Raw genomic sequence first — 8,346 nt, forward strand, 5'->3', positions numbered from 1 at the left:
TTAAAGGCTTGTGCCACCACTGCCGGCCTTCTCTGTATGCCTGTCCTTCTCTCTTTCTCTGGACTTAATCTAAGGCCTTATGAATGCCAGACAAAGAAAGCACGTTGCCATTGAGCAATCTATCTTCCTTTCTCTCTCTTTTTTTCTCTCCTACTCTACTTTTTTGGAGATAGGGTCTTGGCACCACACCTGGCTCTTTTCATATGAAGCTAAAAACTGTGCTTTAATATCATTCAGGTTATCAAATATATCTTAATACTTGAGATATCAGCATATTATTTCATGGCATACTATTTTAACATATTGTTTGTCCATTTCTCTTGTTATGGACAGTAGGGTAGTTCTCTATATATGTATGTGTGTCTGTGAATATATAGACATCTGTGTGTGTTATTATTGTATGTATAAATGCCTTCAATATGCCCTATTTATATATATTTGACTGATGAGTCTGAGTGCTCGCTAGGTTCTGACAGCTTGTCAAATAGTTGTCCTTATTTACATTGTACCAGCAATATACTTCATATTCCATATATTATTTATCTAAGTTGTAGCTGATTCTATTTACTGACCTTAAAATGTATTTGTATAGTTGGACAATCAATTAACTTACAAAGCAAAAGGCAGGGAGGAGTTAGATGAGCAGTCCTCTCCAGAGTTCCATTTTCCTGACCTGTGTGCCTTGGTCCCTTCAGATTATCCCACACTCCGCTGGAGAAAAGCTTTATCTGCTTCCTGAACTACTTCCTTCCTCCTACTCTCTTTTATGTGTCGTGCTTTCTAGAAAGAGAGATCAGGCAAATAATGGAAGGTGTGAGGAGGGTCAGCCTCATACTTCCAGGATGTCAGTACATTGTGTTCAGGTGGAGGCTCCACCCAAGCCCCTCTCCTGGAGCTGCCTCAGTCCAGACTCTGATCCCTGAGAAAGCAGGTCAAAAAATGACCCCTCCCCAGAGATGCTCAAGACCACTCCCATAGGGTATTTAAACCCTCCCCCAGAGAACAAACGTGGCTTTCTGGTCTTCCTTTCCCATCTTCTCTCTGGGAAGCTGGAAAGCTATCTGGGAGCGTTTGTATCCATTAAACCTGGGCTTTTTCTAATTCGGTCTGATTTGGTCTGATTTGGATTATTGCGTCGGTGGAGAGGCTTATAGGGATGCAGAAACCTTTCACTTTGGATCACAGCCTTATCTGACTCATGGTCTCTCAGCTTCTGGAGGGGAATTAAATCCGTGGACTCAGCAGGCTCACTTATTAGCTCAAGCCAGTCTTCCACAGGGTTACAGAAGATGTCTCTAGAAGAAATGCATGTTTCTATGTAGAATATTGCAATTGCAAAGTATCTCTCAATCGTGCACATTCCCTCTCTAATTTGTGTGACTTTGTTGACCCAGAGTTTGAGGAGCTAGCCAGTAGGAACCAGATCCCAGGAGGACCTTTGGAGCTCTCTGCTGAGCTTTGCCTGTAGGGGTTGTCATTATTAATCTTTCAGCAACCACCTGCTCAGTTGCTGAACAACAGTGAACCCAGTGTACCTCCCTCCATCTCTTTCCCATCTACTAAAATTAATTCAGAGAAATATCCATTCCCACCGGAAAAGTTTAAGTCCCCCAGAAGTAACGCCGCTGCCAATGTAATAAGTTAGATCAGGTCAAATTAGTAAATCCAGGTTTAATCTGAGCATAGGAAAGCAACTCCTGGGGACCCTTGGGAAGGCAGGGGAAATGGCACATGGCACACATGGCAAATATGACTAGCAGGTCTTATATAGCCTGCTGGTGTGGTCATGACCAGCTTCAAAAAGGGCCTGACTTTTGGCAGACTTTCTCAGGGATGGGGTTTGGGATGGCAGAAGTGAGATCAGAGCGTGGGATGGGGCCCCTAGCTGGAGATCCCCAACACCACCCCTGTTACACAGTATTATTTTGACGCCTTGAATTTTCACATAAAAATCTTATGTTGTATCAGAAATCAATTTTTTTCTGTGGTTTTTATTGAGACAGGGTTTCTCTGTGTAACAGCTTCGGCTGTCTTGGAGCTTACAAAGATCTGCCTGCCTTTGCCTCCCGAGTGCTGGGGTTAAAGGTGCTTGCCACCGTGTCTGACCTCAAAATTCATTTTTCAAATATTAGCTTATTTTCTGTGAAGGGATGTTCTGCTTGGAGGACTGTCTGTGCCTCATGCTTGCCTGGTGCCTCTGGAGGCCAGAAGAAAGCATTGGATTCCTTGGACCTAGAGTCACAGATGGTTGTGAGCCTTCATGTGGGTGCTGGGAACTGAATCCAGGTCCTCTGGAAAAGCAGCCAGTTTTTAATTGCTCAACCATCTCCCTAGCCCTAAAGTTAAAATTTTAAAGTTAAATCTCATGTAGCCCATGCCAGCCTTAAACTTGCTCTATGGCCAAGGATGACTTTGAATTCCTGAGTTTCTTTCCTCCATTTCCCCCAAAGTGCTGGGATTAAGGTGTGTGCACCACACCGGATCACCTCTTGGTTATAATCAGAACATTGACATACTTTAGGGGGGCAGAGTCAAGCTACAAAACTGCATTTCCCGGTATGTCTGGTTGTTGGCGATTGATATGAGAGTTATTGCCATTAAAGTGAAAGACAGCGGCTTCTGTGCAAGACTTTTGAGAATGTTCTTTAAGGACAGATAAATAATGCTTTTGTCCTCTATGCTTCTTCCTTCCTAGAATGTGAGCACGATATCCAAGAGTGGAGGTGAAACGGATACTATTTTAGTATCATGAAGATGTAGAGACGGCTTACTCTATGGATGACTGAACAGAAACATAAAACAGAATCTAGTGTACACATGGAATGACCTTTGCTATTTTGGACTTCTTCTAGAAGCTTTGTAATGCGTGGGTGGGGCTATAAATTAGTTCAAGCACTCTTTCTTTCTTTCTTTCTTTCTTCTTTCTTTCTTTTTTCTGTGTAGTCCTGGCTCTGGCAGAACTCACCCTATTGACCAGCCTGGCCTCGAACTCAGAGATCCGCCCTCCTCCGTCTCTGGAATGCTGGGATTAAAGGCCATCATCACCTGGCAGTTCAAGCACTCATTTTGCATGTTGTCTATTGCCCATATGCAAACTTACATTTTGCGTGTAGATTGCTTTACTGCACTTCTTTAGCAATATTGCCTGGTTCAGAAGCAACCTAATGGAAAAAATCAGTTGACTCTACTTTGTGAGAGCCAAACAGTTTCCAGGTGGACCCCGGAGCCTTGCCTCAGGCCCCTGCTGTCCTCCACCTGGTGAATTTAGTTGCTGTAAACAGCCCTTCCCTTGTCTTTTTAGAAGATCTTTCACGATAAAGCCGGAAGGTGCCACACACTTTTCTGGTCTCCTGTGAAGCAAAGGATTGAACGGCTGAATCTGAACAGCAATAGAAAGGGGGAAAAAATCAAGTGCTGAGTCATCTTTGGTCTGGGAGGCAGAAGATGACGGCAGAATTGAGCCGGGCAGTTCCTAGCCTTGGCATACTTCTGAGTCACATCACCAGTCTGGATTCTAGTAGCCTTTGAACATGTAGTAATGTTTATGACACGTCTTTTAAAGTTAAATAATTTCTAAATATTTACATTTTTTACATGAAGACATTAGAAAAAAAATCCTTTCTTCTGTGTTTATGAAATTCTGTTACTGGCACACGGGTGTCAGAAGAAGGCTGGTATCCCACTTCAGCATTCCTAAGTCTCTCTCTCTCTCTCCCTCCTTCCCTCCCTCCCTCCCTCTCACTCCCTCTTTCTCCCTCTCCCCCCCTCTCTCCCTCCCTCCCTCCCCTTTTCCCTCTCTCTCTCTCCTCTCTCTCTCTCCCTCTCTTCCAAACTCTTAGTTCCTTACCCAAGGAGAACTCTGGGCAGCCTGCTTGGCCAGTCATTCATCCAAACATGCTCAGACGGGTTGGGTCGGAGGCTGTGAGCAGGATAGCTCAGACTTTGTACTGAGCTGTCTGTTCTACATGCCTCAGGCCATCCTCCTTTAGTGTTTCGAATGTCAATACAACATCCAAGTGTGGTGTGCTGCCACTTTTAATATGTGAAATAGTTTTATGATCAGTGAGGAGCCCTAGTGAGAAAAAAATTTCTTTGTTTAAAAAAGAAAATTTACATTGGGCTGGGAGTACACCTCGTGGGAGAATACTTGCTTAATATGTGCAAACCTCTGGAATTAAGCCTCAGAAAAAAATGGAGTGAGGGATTAGTTCTATGATTTAAAAAATCCACAAATTTGACTTAAAATGCATGAAGTAAAACATGGATCTAAACTTTCATGGGCCATTAAAGTACTTGACAATAGTTTAGGAGTTTATTTTGGAACATTTAAAGAGAAATCAAAGAAGATATTGACTTGCCGTAAATAAGCATTCAATTTAAATTTATACCCTAGTGTATTCCAGGTGAGATACAGTCAGATCTTTGGCAGGACTTGCATCCACATTCAGCCAACCGCAGGCTGAAAACACTTGGAAAGAAAGAAATTCTACTGAATTCCTACAGGCTGTTTTCCTTAAGCAGAACAGAATAACAATTTTTGCATAGCACTGATCTTGTACTAGGTATTATAAGTAATCTAGAAATGACTTAGCACACTTAGGGGGAGGTGTTCAGGTTATATGAACTTGAATGTCCATGGGCTAGGGGATGAGCATGTCTAAAGTCAATCTCCCACACCCTCTGAAAGATGACTGTATTTGTTTCTAGTTAATTTTATATTCGTTTGTATGGTAGATCAAGAGGGGACTGCAGGACAAATAAGACTAAATACTGAAGAATATTACAACTCCAGCCTTCCAGGTGCGTGCATGTTTTGATTATTTTCTGACCTCATTCTCTCCATGGCAGATAAACTGGTCAATCCAAAGTAGCTTAAGGTCTATCTGGCTTGCGCAAAACCTTCGCAGGAAGAGGGAGATTTTTCAGTTCTGTTCTGCTGGTCTCAGATTCAAAGGTAAAGCCTAAGACAGACTCAGTATTTTCTCTCTCGCAGACAGTTCGGTAAGATAAAGACACATGATTGGGGTTTGTTTTTGTTGTTGTGTCCTGAAAAAGTTACAAAATTCCCCAGAGGAAATCTCTGTCTTGTTCTGATTAAGAAAAATAAACCTACACATTGGAGTGTTGCAACCACACCTTGTTACCAAGGATGTTAAACTTCCCTAATGAAGTGGCATTCCAAGGGAAAAGACAACTAAAACAGATTATTTTCTTATTTTTATTTTTAAAGCAGAATTTAGCTACTCTAGTAAGGAAATTTAGTTAGGCTATAATTCGTGGTCAGTCAGAAACAAGCCCCACTCTTAATAAGAACTCTTTGTACAACTATTGTTAGAGACCTTTGACCCTGTTTGGACCTTGCTTTGTCTTTTGTCTTTGCGGCTCTAGACTGAACCCAAGGCACCTTGCCTGCTAGATGAGGGCTCCATCCCTAAGCTACACTCTCAGCCTATCTTTTGATTTTATACTGTTAGCAAGAACTCTAGAGGTAGGCTGGAGAAGGTACTGCTAATCCCACCGGTCGAGAATAAGACTACTACCTGATTTTAAAGCCAAATTGGAAGCAAGCATTAATTAAATACTGGTCAGGTGGATGGGCTCTGGCCAGGTCCATTCGGACTTTTAGAAAATGGCTCCGAGTCATGGTTTGCAGAGGCTTAAAAAGGCAAAATCCACAATCCATCACATGACCCATGAGGTCCAGTCTGTCTCCCTGCCTGCAATTTGTGGATCAGATGTGAGGTGTCGGCTGTCGTTCCAACACCAAGCCTGCCTGTGTGCCTTGTACTCACCATAATGGTCGTGGACACACACCTTGGAACTGTAAGCAAGCCTCCAGCTAAATGCTTTCTTCTTTGCTGTCGGAGAGCTAGACCGGGCCTGACAGAAGCTTTTGAAACCTCAAAGCCCACCCCCAGTGACACAACCTCCTCCAACAAGGCCACGCCTCCTGATCTTTTAAAAAAAAAAGTTTTACAGACTACAGACCAAGTAACATGTAAGCTTACAAACATGTAAGCTTATGGGGGCCATTCTCATCCAAACCATCAATCACACTTACCCAAACAGGTTATATATTTCCCAAAATAAAAGTGTCACTTAAGTGAAACAAAGCCATTAGTAACACCTTGGTGATGGGTAAGCAATGTCCTCTTGCTACTGCCTGCTTAGGGTTTAGACCAGTAGTGCAGGGTGACAAGGGACTGGGCTAAGAGGCTAAGCTTGCTAGGTTTTTTGTGATGATTAGATTAGAAATATTAGAAATGGTGGGACTGAGAGCAGGGGAAGGGAAAGGTAGAGGAGAGAGAGAGAGAGAGGAGAGGGAGAGATTTCTTGGGCAAGCACACACTGCCCAAGTTTAAACAAGGACAGCCTGTAAGAATGTCTGTTCTGAAGTCACAGAGCTCCTAGGGAGGCAAGGCATGCCTCCTCTTGCTGGTTTATAGGCCTTGTTTAGATAGGTAAGGCAAATTGCCTTTTCTCTGTTTCTGTCTTATTTCATTTTGTGTTATCAAAAACCATTTAGCTACCATCAAGTTTTTTTTTCTAATGAACTTTAGAATTTTTGGGAAGATTTTTGGGAAATAACACAAAAGTGTTACTTCTTCTTGTCATATGGGAACAAAGGCTGTCTTAGGACGGTGGGGACATATGTTGCTGATTCCTGTTGGATAAGAATGCAGATGCTGTCATTACTTGCTCTGTTGGCTACTTTTCCTGTTGCTATGAGAAAATAACTGGCAAACACTAACCTAAAGAAGGATCGGTTTCTTTTAGGCCACAGTTGGAGAGCACATTTTGTCTTGGCTGGGAAGGTGTGGCAGTTAAGAGCAGCTGTGGTCGTGGAAGAATGAGGCAACAGGTCACATTGTGTCCGTAGTCAGGGACACCGAGGGGAACGCTGGTGCTCAGCCAGCCTTTTCTTCTCCATCTATCTGCAAGGCAGCCACCGTGGATAGTGTGGCCCACATTCCAGGTGGCTCTTCGCACTCAATTAAACACCTCTGGAAAAACCCTCATCGACTGTCCCCCCCCCCCCCCCCCAAGGCTCATATCTCTGAACCCTTGGCCATCAACGGGTGGTACTGTTTCCAAAGGTTGTGGACCTTTTAGGAGGTGGAGCCTCAATAAAGGAAGTGGGCCATTGGGGGCGGGCCTTGAGACTTTAACAGCTTGGTCCCACTTCCTGTTCATGCTCCGCTTCCTGAGTGTGGATACAATCTGACCAGCCAGCAACCTGCTCCTCCCACCGTCCCTTCCCTGCCCGCTGCCATATTGACTTTGCTATGGACGCTAGCCCTCCAGAACGCTAAGCCAAAATAAACACTTTCTCCTTTAAGCTGCTTTTGTCAGACTATTTCGTCAAGGCAGTGAGAAATCAGACTTAGTAACCTCAACATTTCTTTGTATGAGATAGTTTGTAGCAATGATTTCTTTCAAATCTTCTCCACCTCTGTCATGCTGTCACACTGATTTCCTCATTAGTTAATGACAGAAATATTTGACATGAGCTTTTTCAGTATCTGCCGGATATATGCTACCATATCACTGAAAATTACCCTTTTAAACACAATTTTCATCACCACCCAAAAATATTAGTGGAATTTTTTTAGAAATTTGTGATATTTATATAGTTGTTCAGAGAATTCTTGTGGAATTACTCACTAGATTTAGATTCTGTGTTTTTTTTCCTCAGAGGTTTAGGATTCCCTTCATCAAAATGCTATACATTTTCTGCCCATCATACTTTGGTAGTTTGTGTTTTAGCTATTGATAGTGGGAAATGTTTTAATTTTTATTTTCCAGATGTTTATTTTTTAGAATATGAAAAAGATTGATGTGTATTGATTCTCTTCTTATGTGCATGAGTGTTTCCCCTGTATGTATGTCAGTACGCCACATGTGCCTGAAGAGATAAGAAAAGGGGTTGGACGGGCGTACATCGTTAGTCCTAGCACCTGGGCAATAGAGGCAGGCAGATCTCTGAGCTGAGAGCAGCCTGCTCTACAGAGAGAGTTCCAGGACAGCCAAGGCTACACAAAGAGACCCTGTCTTGAAAAGCAAAAACAAAACAAACATGAAAACAAAAATGAAGAGGCGGCTGAAGTTGTGGATGGTTGTGAGACATCATGTGGGTGCTGGGAACTGAGCCCAGGTCCCCTGCAAGAGCAACAAGTGCTTCTAACCACTGAGCCATCTCTCCAGCTCTGATAGTTTTACTTTTTATTTTGTGTTTCTCTTGTAACTGATCAAATTAGTGAATTCTCATACCATTTTTAAATTTTTATTTAATGTGTATGGAAGTTTTTCCGTGCAGGAATATGCATGCTTGTTGGATCCCCTAGA

Source organism: Microtus oregoni, unplaced genomic scaffold, assembly GCF_018167655.1.
Source record: "Microtus oregoni isolate MIOR12 unplaced genomic scaffold, Mior012 000008F_ref0000371, whole genome shotgun sequence".
Taxonomy (NCBI): domain Eukaryota; kingdom Metazoa; phylum Chordata; class Mammalia; order Rodentia; family Cricetidae; genus Microtus; species Microtus oregoni.